This window comes from Phacochoerus africanus, chromosome X (genome assembly GCF_016906955.1).
Source record: "Phacochoerus africanus isolate WHEZ1 chromosome X, ROS_Pafr_v1, whole genome shotgun sequence".
Lineage (NCBI taxonomy): Eukaryota > Metazoa > Chordata > Mammalia > Artiodactyla > Suidae > Phacochoerus > Phacochoerus africanus.
This window is the reverse complement of record NC_062560.1, coordinates 98,845,034-98,858,673: the sequence shown is the minus strand read 5'-3', so window position 1 is coordinate 98,858,673 and position 13,640 is coordinate 98,845,034.

Here is a 13,640-nt window from a genome sequence, read left to right as displayed (position 1 = left end):
AGGCCATGGACTGGAATATGTAAATGTAGCCTCTTTGGGATGGCAGTCTCAGGGTACTTATACTTCTTGTTGGTTTCTCCCTGAAAAAGTGTCTCAAAAGAACTATGTGAAAGCTTCATGACCTCTTCTGACCTCACCTTAGAAGTCGCACACACATAGAAACAGAAAGCAGATGGGTGGTTGCTAGAGGCTTCAGGGAGGACAACTGGGGAGTAACTGCTTAATGGATATGGGGTTTTATTTTGGAGTAACAGAAATGTTTTGGAACTAGATACATGCCATTAAATTGTTCACTTTAAAATGGTTAATTTTACATTAAGTTCACCTCAAGGAAAGAAACAAAACTCCATTCCAGAACTGGTGGCCTTCTGAGGAACTGGGGCAATAGGGCTGCTTAGTTGTAAGAAATGATCTAGTCAGGAGTTCCTGTAGTGGCACAGTGGTTAAAGAATCTGACTAGGAACCATGAGGTTGCAGGTTCAATCCCTGGCCTTGCTCAGTGGGTTAAGGATCTGGCATTGCCGTGAGCTGTGGTGTAGGTTGCAGACGCGGCTCGGATCCCGCGTTGCTGTGGCTCTGGCGTAGGCCAGCAGCAACAGCTCCGATTGGACCCCTAGCCTGGGAACCTCTATATGCCTCGGAAGCGGCCCTAGAAAAGGCAAAAAGACAAAAAAAAAAGTGATCTAGTCATAACCATGGGGGTTGCTCTGACCTGAGACTTCCTTTGGCGTCCTTTTCAGAAAATTGAAAGAGGAATTTAAATATTTGGGGATATAACAGGAAGCTGAGATATGTATTGCTTCCTGGGACCTCAAAGACTTTACTTACCAAATGAAGAAAATGAAGTTTATAGAAAAGACTTGCCTAAGATCACACAGCTAATTCGGTCAAGAACCTGGACTAGATGATGAAGTAACTGGATGAGTTTGTTTTTATTTTCAAGCTCTCCATTTTCCACATGTCCTTTTCTTATGTCCCTTCCTCAGTTCTCTAATCTGGATATGCTTTAACAAGAGAGAGTCTAGTAGATATATATTTTAGTTGTTTATTTATTGCTAGAATATTTTAAAGCAAGTCCAGGACAATAAGGTATATATAGCTTTAAAGAAAAGCAATATGATATAGTAAAATACAAACAAACATAAAATCTATACTGGGCTGAAAGTCAGGAACCTAGGCCTTGTTTCATTCAGCTCTGTCACTGACTAGCTATACACCATCATGGAGAAGATAAGCCCTTAGTCTCAGATTCCTTTGCCCAAGAAAGAAAAAAAAAATAGATGTTATGACTTTATAATATTAAAATTCTGTGACTATTCAAATTCCTTTGGGGATAAACAAATTTTAAAAGGGCATTATGTGTTTAATGTACTTCAGTTATCTGGCAGAGAAAACTGGTTTGGGGAAGCATTTCTTTAAGCTGCAGGGATGGAAGATTAATGGTTCAGCGGTCTTAAAAGTACTTTTTGAAAGCAGCTGCCATAGAAGGCTGATCTTGACTACAACTAACAATCGTGATGCTGGGAAGTGCAAAATTATGCCATCATTCTTCTTTACTAGTGGACTTTCAGGATTAGTTGTTTAAATACCCTGAAGATCATCTGTGTGAATTAAGCTGGGAAACTGCGCTGTAAGGATAAAATTTTTTCCACCTTCAAACAAATGTTCATTTTCTGAAATACCCAAACACTCCAGAACCACTTTAACCATAAGGATGCCTCCCTCCCTCCTCCCTTCTTCCTCACTCTCTCTCTCTGCTCCCTCTGCCTGTACCTCCCCCCACTCCATCTTCTCCCTTCCTTTCCCCTTCCTTCCTCCTGCCCTCCTTCCCCCTCATCCTTTTCCTCCCTCCCTTCCCCCCTCCCCTTTGTAAGTCAGTGAAAGGCTATTTTTAGAGGTTGAATGCTGCCATCTGCTGGTTGAGCTCCAGCAAGGAACATTCTCTGCCACATTTATAGCAAACAACAAACCCCCCCTCGCCCCGCACAACTACCGGAACCAGATGTCCAAACCAAAACCATCTTAAATAATTTTATGGCATTATTTTACCCATGAGGGTATTTTTAAAATATAAGTAAAATTTGATTATTTTAGAAAACATAAAATTTGGAAAAGTGGATGTAGGAAAATACCAATTTCCTATAGTTTCCAAATCTAACACATGATGATGCATTTTTGCCAAATTTGTTTGATACATTTTTGCAATATTCTGATTTTCATTCAAAATGCAATTTTTCCCATGACCTTGACTTTCATTCAACAAATATTTATTGGCAGCTTCTATACACCAGGTACTTTTTTAGGTACTGGAGATAAAACAGTGAGGAAAAAAATCAAGAAAGTCCTTGCCCTGTCACTTGTGCTTACATTCAAGGGTAGGGATGACAATAAATGAATGGCAAAACAATAAAATTTTAGATAATGATGAATTCTGTGAAGAAAAGGAAAGCATGATAATGGGATAGAGTGATTGCAGCACGATTTTAGATGTGAGTAGTCATGGAAGATGCCTCTGAGGTGGTGGATGAAGTGACATTTGAAACCTGAATGACCAGAGGGAAGAAGCCAAGTAAACGTCTAGGGGCGAGAGTATTCTAGATGGAACAGTGTTCTACGCTGATAGAAAGGCAAGTGCAAATGCTCTGAGGAGGCGCATACCTACACTGCTAGAGGCATAGCAAGGAAGCTAGTGTGGCCACAAAGGTACGTGGGAGAAGAAAACCGGAAGGAAACGAGCGCATAGCTAGGGATCAAATCACAAAAAAGTGAAATCATGTATACACAATTTTGAAGAGTTTTCCCTCATTAAAACCCATTTAATATAAAAGAGCTTCAGTTTGAAGTATGGGCAGAATCCGCAGTCAGCAAAAGAGTAAAAGAACATCCTAAAAGAGATAACAATATTAAAGCAAAGACAATAATGCTAAAGAGGTTAAGAGTATGGACTCTGCAACTTGAGAGATCTATGTTCAAATCCCAGTTCTGTCATTTTTAGTTGTACCATGATTCCCCTTTCCTCAACCAATAAATAGAATAATCAGTTGGTACATCCTAGGCTCAATCTCTAGGAAACCCGAGATCAGATGAAGGTGGCTGCAGAGTAGTGCTGATGCAGCCAAGCAGAGGGTCCTCTACCATCCACCCTTATACACTGGATAGAGTATTAGAGTGGAAATGTAGTAGAGGGGAGAGAGGGAGGGTATTTGACATGTGTAGAAAGTAAGAAGGAGAGGGAGTTCCCATTGTGGCTCAGTGGGTAACAAATCCTACTAGGAACCATGAGGTTGCAGGTTCGATCCCTGGCCTTTCTCAGTGGGTTAAGGATCTGGCCTTGCCGTGAGCTGTGGTGTAGGTTGCAGACATGGCTTGGATCCCGCATTGCTGTGGCTCTGGCGTAGGCCGGCGGCTATGGCTCCGATTGGACCCCTAGCCTAGGAACTTCCATATGCCGAGGGAGCGGCCCAAGAAATGCCAAAAAAGACAAAAAATAAAAAAAATAAATAAAAAAGAAAGAAAGTAAGAAGGAGAAAGACTGAAAGAGATCAAGAGAGGAAGACAAGGTTAGGGTCTTCATGGGTAGGAATTTTAGTTGCTACTAAGGAGTGTACAATCTCAAACTTTAGCATGCACCACAGATTACTGATTTAGTAGGTCTTGGGGGAGGCTTGAGAATTTGCAAGCTCCTAGCCAATGCTGATGATTAGCTGCTTTGGGGACCTCACTTTAAAAATCAATGCCATGGTTGGTGCCAAACGGGCAAAGATGGAAAACTCAGTCAGCCTGTTTCTTTGTTCATGAACCAACAAATAGCTACAGTGCTTATCTCTTGGCATTGACTAAACTGGTTGTTTATGTTCCTGCACTTCTAATGTTACTCAAGGTAGAGAGGGAGCAACATTACGCCCTCTTAGACAATACCGCTTCCTTTTGGTGCTTGGAAAATATTGCTAGTTTCATTGGCTTATGCTATTTCTTTTTACCCATTATTATCCATCAGCAAGCAAGACACTGAAAACAGTATATGTCTATCCCATATTCTCTGTTGATAAGGGTATGAGAAAACAAGCCTTTTCATATTCTGTACATATTCTGTATATCAATTTATCCATATGCATAACATTCTTAAAAAGTACTATTTATTTAGCAATTCTACTTGTACAAAATGATCATATGGAATGAACTGGGATATACTGCAAAATGTCTAGCAATAGGGAACTGGACAGACACTGGAAAGCTTTGCTGTGGAAGAACTCTCAGGGTCAAGAAAAGAAATATGAAGGTAAATATTACAGCTGTTACCTGTGTGTGTTTAGTATTTTATGTTTTCTAAAATTTCTTCAATGAACATATAGTTTTTTGTGATCAGAAGAAACATTCTTGGAAGTTCCTATTGTGGTGCAGTGGAAACAAATCCAACTAGTAACCATGAGGATGTGGGTTCGATCCCTGGCCTCACTCAGTGGGTCAGGGATATGGCATTGCCTTGAGCTGTGGTGCGTCTTGGATTCTGAGTTGCTGTGGCTGTGGTGTAGGCTAGTAGCTGCAGCTCTGATTCAACCCCTAGCCTGAGAACGTCCATATGCTGTGGATGTGGACCTAAAAAAGCAAAAAAAAGAAGAAGAAGAAAGATTCTCTCTCCAAAAATCACTTGATAACAAATTAAATTACAAAACTTGTACATTGTCATTCTTTATATTCAAGATTAGGAATTTGCAGCAAAACTACAGCAAAGTATACATACTTTAAATCAAACTGATGATAATTTTGTTTCCCAACACAATGTTATTAGTAAGAGAATCTTTACCATCTGTTAATTTGGTTCAGAAAGCAATGCTATAGATGAGCCAGATTAGAACCCAACTTCTCCTATATTTCTGTACTGTATTTCATTTTCCTTGTACAACCATTAAATGCAAGGACAGAACTTATGAAATTAAGCTAAAAACCACCAGCATGGTACTTACCAAATAATTATAAACACCAAGTAATTATAAACCAATATTTTCAGTGTACTATAACAACATGCTTAACCAGACACAGATGAGGTTCAAATTAACTTTTGATCATCTGTATCAGGAACATTATTACTTTGGACCACCAAGTATCAATGGAAAGAAAAAAAGTCACATCTATATTTAAACTTTATTAATTTAATGTGTTCACAAAAAATGACAGTAGAAAAATTAAAATTCTTATAAATTCATAGAAAAAAAGTAAAAGCTCAGAAACAAATTTATCATTTTAATAATCAAAAAGTAGAATTCAACTTACTGACTGACTTTTGAGGCACAGAATATTTAGTCATAAAATACATCAACTGCGTTCCTCTACTGTCAAAATAATCTATGGATTATTTTGGTTTATTAGTAATAATCTAATATTCTATGGATTATTTAGGATTCATATGTGGGTTCTAGAGCTCAAAGAACAAATTAAGCCAAAGAAAGAAATTATCTAATGTCAAAAAGATATATAATTCTGAAAACAGCTGTTTTCCTGAAATCTCTTTCTAAATAGCCTTCCTTCTTACTCACATTTCTGTTCTTTTATGCAAACAAAGCTAAATATATTTTCCTTTTATGTAAACACTTAGTTTTGACAGATTACTCACATCAAAGCTTACCTAAGGAGAAATACATTAACAAAAGCAATAAAAAGTTAAATGTTGAAAAATATATATGCTCTTCAATAAAATTCACTATAGTATCTGTTAGCAGCAAACATTTAAGAGGAAAAAGCTTTTTGGTCTTCAAAACTGACAACTGGTTCTGGTCTTTTCTCCATTTTCAGCTTAGAGAATCTCTCATTGAGTGAAAGCTTAGTCTGTGAAGAAGAGAAAAATCTATGACCTTGGGAGGTTAACAATCCTACAAAATACTCATGAAACTTGGTTGCTAAAAGTAGAGAGGGAATAGTTGGAAAAGACTGAGTGACACAAGGAAGAGTGTATCTGAAGAAACTACATAGAGCTCTTCTCTGTGATCCTGGAAGCATGAAGTAGTTTGCCTGATCTGTGGTATATCTGAGGCCCCCTCTTGTTTCTTACATGCTAAATCGTGGCATCAAGAGCATTAATTGAAGAGGTAAGAAATAAAGCATACTATTACCCCACAGAGTGAGTGGGCAAGCTTCCACAGTGGAATAAGAGTCAGGTTTACTTCTATGGAGTAGAGATTAAATGCCTCAACTATGACCAGGAATTTGGTAATCTGCCTTGTGAAGAAAACCCCTATCCAATTGGTGTTATTGGTCTACAACTATATAAAATACCTTGAAGATCTCCTAAGACTTAACTGCCAGTTTCTTCCTTATATAGACTGCCACTGAGCCTAAGTTTCCATCTTTAAGAAATACCCTTTTCAACACCACTCCAAAACCTAAATCAGAAACGAGATTGCTACTGCTCTGAGACCAAAGTGAGCTATATCCGTTATTCTATATTGACTATTTTTCACTTATGGGCCATATACTTTTATGCAGAACACAATCAGAATATGTATGGACTAGGGTGCTCAGGTTAATTTCACCTGTTGCTAACTGAAGGTTGGCAGATAAGTCTTTTGGTTTCAATCCCTGATGTGAAAATCATTAAAAAGACGTTAGTATATTATTTTGCTTTAGTACATAGTCTCACTTTGGCGAGTGATAACCATGCTGAGCCTGAAGGCCACCACAGATGTAAACATATAGTAGATTGCGCTAAATCCATGTTTAACTTGAAGTTCCTTTAAAAAATAAGTAATTGAGATGGGCTTATTTCCCTGACCTCTATGTCCTTCACAAAGGTGGAATATAGGGGAAATTTTCTTGTGTATTAAGGACTCCAAATAGGCTCTGGTTAACAAATATGTTTCCCTACATGTAAAAGATACCCTTGTATATACTAAATTAGGCATGAATTCTTTACCATCTCATGAATGAAATGGAGCAGAGCCCTGTGGGGCTCCTGGGCTCAAAAGCCTTTGTGTGTCCCCCATTTCTTATTTTGAGGAAATGGTCCTCATTCAGCCTCCACGGCCTTCCCTGAGCTCCTAGGGGCAGGTTCAGACAGTTGTTGATCAGGGAAGGAAAGGGATGCAAACCCAAGGGAGGAACAGTCAAGAAGCAATAGTACAGCCTTGGGACAGGATCCCTGTTCCCTCTCTAGGGATACACATCATGATATAGCCATCTTATACACCTAAGAGAAAAGTTATATTCCTTAGGCTTCTTTTAGAAATTAGTACTTTAAAACTGAACATTTTAGAGTCCTTCCTTGTCCTTTTCCCTGGCTTCATTGCACCCTAAACACAACCACCCATAAGCTAAAGATTAGGCACCCTGAGCACAACTGCCTGTGGGTTAAAGATTATTAGCACAAGATGTTTTTCAGGAACTTTCCTAGTTTGTTCTAATCTCTGATTGATATGCCTTTTTCATAAGAACAAGTATCTTAGGCAATAACCCAGAAGACCACCATCATGATCTGGCTGCCAAGATCTTCTGACTCCAGCTTCGATGACTAAGATTCCCCCAAAGAGAGAAGAATGCATGTCTGCCCCAATCCTGATTCCTATCTGAAAACCTGTTTTTCTCCTTTTTAATAAAAAAACTCCCCACAGGAGTTCCCATCGTGGCTCAGTGGTTAAGGAAACTGACTAGTAACCATGAGGACGCAAGTTCAATCCCTGGGCCTCACTCAGTGGGATAATGAGCTGTGGTGTAGGTCACAGACACGGCTTGGGACCCTACGTTGCTGTGGCTGTGGCGCAGGCTGGTGACTACAGCTCCAATTCGACCCCTAACTTGGGAACCTCCATATGCCGCAGATGTGGCCCCAAAAAAGTAAAAAAAACAAAAACAAAAACAAAACTCCCCACAATTCGTCCCAATGTCTTTAAGGCATTAGCCCGCTGTGGCCTCCTTTGCTTGGCAAAGAGCTATTTTTTTTCCTTCACCCAAAACTTTGTCTCCACTTCTCTATTCAACACCAATAGAGGCCGAGTTTTGGCAACATGAACAAGCTTATAGTGTAGTTCTATTACATTTACCTGATTACCCATTGCTTTAAAGTTGAATTTCAGGAATATTCCTTTGGGCTGTTGCTGAGAACTCTCAGTTGTAGCATGCTTAGTTGTTGGTCGTAAAGCTTTAACCCCATGTTTCTTGTATCTGTCAATTAAGCATAGTGTTTTAATAAAAATATATTTGACAGTCACTAATTAGATGAGTAATGTTAAGCCATTCAGTTTAACCCCTCTAGGTCTCATTTCCACCAGCTATAAAATTAAGAAGGTATATTCAAGAATCTTTGAGTAGTATTAAGATTCCTTTAAGTACTATTAAGATTGCATGTACTGAATCTGGGAGTATAGCATTCACGAGGCTCACAGGCAGGCATTATTCTAGCTTTTTTCATATTGTCACTTTAAAACCACTAGATGAGCTTTTCTGCTGTTTAAATGCCAAAGCAGTTTTACTATTATTTAAGTATGGTCAAGCTTATAAGCATTTTAGAACAAAAGTAACCAGTGCATCCATATATAGAGAAAATGTATTAGTAGTTACCTTGGGTTGGGGGGTAGAAAGGGAAGGGAGTGAAGTAGAGAGACTACTATTGGGTAAAAAGAGGTTTTTTTTGGGAGATAATGAAAATGTTCTAAAATTAGATTATGGTGATAGTGACAAAACTTTATATACTAAAGCCACTAAACTGTATACTTTAAAAGGGTGAACTTTATAGAATAAAAATTACATCTCAATAAAGTTGTTAGCCAAAGAGTAGCTGGAGCACATGGATACCTAAGAATTAATACAAAAAGTAGCCTGGCTATCCAAAATTTTCCTTCTGCCATGTTGCAGTGGTATCTTCTATATAGGGTCTCCTTGAATGGCTGCTAGTGGGTCTGATTTTTGCTTTGTCTTATTATAATAGCTCTTCATGTAAATAAACAGTACAGAAGACTTTTTTAATGGATGGTTAAATAGTTTAAGGGAAAACATTAACCACATGTAATATCTTGGTTTGTTTGGTCTGATATCACAAATTACCATAGACTGGGTGGGTTATAAACAACAGAAATTCATTCCTCACAGTTCTGGAGGCTGGGAGGTCCAAGATCAGGGTGCCAGCATGGTCAGGTTCTGACGAACGCCCTCTTCCAGACTGCAGACTGCCAACTGTGTCCTCGTGAGGTGAAGTGGGCGAGGGAGCTCTATGGTGTCTCTTTTATAAAAGCAGCAATCCCACTGGCTCCACCCTTATAACCTAGTCACCTCCCAAAGGTCTTACCTTCTAACATCATCACATATGAATTTTGGGGGAACACAAACATTCAAACCATAGCAGGTAGTCACATTCTCTTAGAGGTAGAGAACAAAAGCCCAAATGCTGTGTGGTTATCTTGATAGTATCAGTTAAGTTCCTGTAGTCAGTGGCCTTAAATAGTTCAAGTATTTTTTCATTGTTGCTTTTTTTTTTTCCTCTGGTTATAAATACTGCTCCTACTAGGACCCAAATGGACCGAAAACAGTGTTTGATTGGGAAAAAGAAAGAGTTCTCTGAGTAATTAAGTAAATATTGGAGTTCCCATCGTGGCGCAGTGGTTAATGAATCCAACTAGGAACCATGAGGTTGCGGGTTCGGTCCCTGCCCTTGCTCAGTGGGTTAACGATCCGGCATTGCCATGAGCTGTGGTGTAGGTTGCAGACGCGGCTCGGATCCTGCGTTGCTGTGGCTGTAGTGTAGGCTGGCAGCTACAGCTCCAATTCGACCCCTAGCCTGGGAACCTCCGTATGCCACGGGAGCGGCCCAAGATATAGCAAAAAAAAGTAAATATTGATTTCCTAACTAACTTTTAGTCATAATTTCTCTTTATTTTCTTTGATAACGTATCACAGAATGTGTACATGTTTTTTGATTTATTGAACACAATATATTGCATTCTTAATTTTAAAAGCAGATAAGTGTAAACATTCTAGGTGTAGTAAGTAGAATTCTAAAAATGCCCCCCAAAGAGTTCTCTCAGGACTATGAATGTGATGAGATAGCACATCCATTAATATATTGCCTCATCTGGCAAATGAGATTTTATAATTTGTAAAGTTACTAATAATTGACTTTAAAATAGGGAGATTATCCTGGGTTATCTGGGTTGGCCTAATTTAATCATATAACAAATCAAAAGAGGGGGCAAAACAGGAAGTCAGAATAATTAAAAAAGTGAAACAAACATGACATGCTATTGGTAGTTTGAAGATGGAGAGGAACCCCACGTAAAAGAGAATTCAGGCTGCCTCCAGAAGCAGAGAGGCTGATACCCAGAAAGGAAACAGAAACCTTATTCCACAACCTCAAGGAACTGAATTTCCACAACAACCAGAATGAATTTGGAAGCAGATTCTTCCACAGAGCTTCCATGTAAGAGAGCAACCCAGGGCCAGCATCTTGATTTCATTTCCACAAGACCATCGGTCGAAAACCATCCAAGCAGACCTGGATATCTGAATTACAGAACTGTAAGATAATAACTGGGTGTTGTTTTAAGCTGCTGTTTGTGGTAATTTATTTAAGCAGTAATAGAAAACTAATACACTAGGCCTTTAAAGAATTTAACCTCATCTTGTACTTGTTGAGAGAGACAACATGGTAGAGTAGAAAGCCCACAGGTTTTATAGACACATAAGCAACGTTTGAACATATTATTCAAAATTTCAATTATATTACTAATTGTATGACTTCAAGGAAATTAATACACTCTATTGAGTTTATTTTATTCATCTATAAAATGGAAATGTTCATAATATACTTCACAGAATGCTGGTGATTAAATTAAATCGCATGTCTAAAAGTGCTTAGTAAAGTGCCTAGCACGTAACAGGCACTCAATAAATGATAGCTATTATTATTAATCTGCCTCTACCTCCATAGCTCTTTAAACCCTTCTACAGATGCCTTTGGTTAAACTCATTTTAAAGGGAGTGTAACAGCATTTTTCCTATTCCCTGATGTAGATCTCAAAAGATACAAAAATGCTTTTGATAATCATCACTGGGCAAAGTCCTCCGTGATAAAAGCTAAGATCGTTTGGAACACTGAATTTTACTTAGTATATATTATTATTAAAGAGCAGAAGGATTTTAATCTTAAGACTGAAAATGAGGAAAAAATCTTCATGGCATCAAATTCTTCTAGGCGATGACCCCTACATGTTTTAGGTAGAAAGGATACAACATCAAGACATTTATACTCACCATGGGAAAATGATGCATGGAAATCTCAAACATAAACTTAAAATCAAGCCAGAATTTCCTGGTTCTACATTAGGATTGTTTACAGAAATTGTCATGGATTGTTCAGAATCAGATTCTAGAAACCCCTGCTGGAAATTATATTTTTTCACTTTTGCTTCATTTTTATTATAAAACTAATTAAACTTAGTAGTACAAATGTCTATCTGCAATTACCTTTCACGTCTTTGAAAATTCTCATAGGATATGTGATCATTTTCTGGTGATATCTAAACAAAAACAAAACAAATATAACAAAAACAAAACAAAACAAATATATAACAAAATAAAAACAGCAAAAAAATTCCATTCAAATGCTAATTGGCCCAGATCACTCCATAACTACACTGGTTTCAGTTCGTCCAGTTATATGTAGCTGGTGTTTGATGGTCCAGCTATTTTTATATGAAGTCCTAACCACAGTTCCAATTTGCAGGCAGATTTGGTATTAGGAGTCTTACAAATAATATAGCAACCAAGAAATCCGTAGAGCCAGTAGTTTATAAAAGCAGAATAACACATCGAGGTATTCTTAAAAGTCAATGTTTACAGATCAAATATTCTCTTTTTGGAAAGTTCATATTTAGGTTGAAAGTACAAATGTTTACAAATAAACATGCTACTGAAGGCCCTGAATTCAAGATGCATGTGTGTCTAGTGACAAGGACTCCATGAGTTAAACAGAGCCATCCAAGTGTGAATCTAAAAGCCCCTGTCATTAACTACTAAACCATAATGCTTATATCTCTTTAATTATCTCATAGATGTTCTTCATTCTAATCTCACTTACAGGGGAAGAAAACTAAGATTTAGAGCAGGGGAGGTAGGTGACTTCTTCATGGTCATACACACAGCTAAGTAAGTGGATTAGCCAGGTAGGGAAGCCAAGCCTCTGAGACACAGACTAGCCCTCTTTACAGTATATCGCACTGCCATCTAAGCTAGCCTATCTCTTCCTGTACATAGAAGTGTTGGAAGAAATACCAGAGTGTCATGTGTAGGGATAAGTATTAGGTGTTTCATGTAGGAGCTACATCTAATCAGATTCATCTATACACTTATGTAAAACACATGTATTCTGTATTAAAGATGTAAGTTTCCAGCAAATAGACTTAATTGGTATAATCAATATACTATTTCCTTCATTTCCTGTAATTGCTATTCAAAGATCTTCATTAAATAAATAATAAAATAAAGACAATGATCTGGTGATTCAATTTTGTAAAAGAGTGTTTAAAATAATACATGCTACTAGTAAGTTTTATTTGTACCATCCTTTCTGTCTTTTGTCTAATGCCCACTTAGAAGTTAAATACTGTAAGATTGGGGGTAATGAAAGAAGAGCCCGAACATTTTACAAGTAGTTCTTATAGCTAGAAACACCTGATTTATGAAGACATGTATGAAATATGTGGGTTCTTCCTATATTTGATGTTGGTAAACAGATTTTAAAATATATTAATCATCACTATAAGTAGATGCCAACAAAGACTATAGAAAGAAAGCCTATTCAGGAGTTTCTGCCGTGGTGCAGAGCAAAAGAATCTGACTTAGAACCATGAGGTTGCGGGTTTGATCCCTGGCCTTGCTCAGGGGGTTAAGGATCCGGCATTGCCATGAGCTGTGGTGCAGACCGCAGATGCAATTCAGATCTGGCGTTGCTGTGGCTGTAGTGTAGGCTGGCAGCTGCTGATAAGACCCCTAAGCCTGGGAACCTCCATATGCCGCCAGTGTGGCCCTGAAAAGACAAAAAGACAAAAAAAAAAGAAAGCCTATTCAAATGAAAATCTGTAAAACCAGTTTCTCTACCATAAACTTGAAAGTGCTGATACTTACACTTCGATTCATGTTCTTTGGATCATTTCTTTGCTGCATCTGTTTCCAAAAGCTTTCACTCTTTTTCATTGCAAAAGTCCTGATGTGAATCATAAATGGTGATGCTTTAAAAAACAATCTTTTATTTTGAAAGAAATTATTATTTGCAATGTATATCTTCAAGCAATATTATTTTCTTATATATTTTTAAACATCTGATTTCAGACTGGACATTAGATGCAATTAAAATCCAGAAGTGTTTTGATAAGCGATTTTAAGCTTATGAATTATTACTTACTGCACTCAAAACAAAGATCAGAATTTAACCAGGCCATGGTTGAATATTTTTGTTTAAATTTTTTTTTCGGGAATGATGTCAGCAAGATAGCAATGTTTTTGTCCCCCCCCCCCATTCATATATTGAAACCCCAGCCCCCAATGTGATGATAGTTGGAGATGGGGCATTTGGGAAGGAATTAAGCTTACAGAGGTCATGAGGGTAGGGTTCCCATACTTCTTATTAGTATTCTTATAAGAAGAAAAAGAAATAAGTTCTT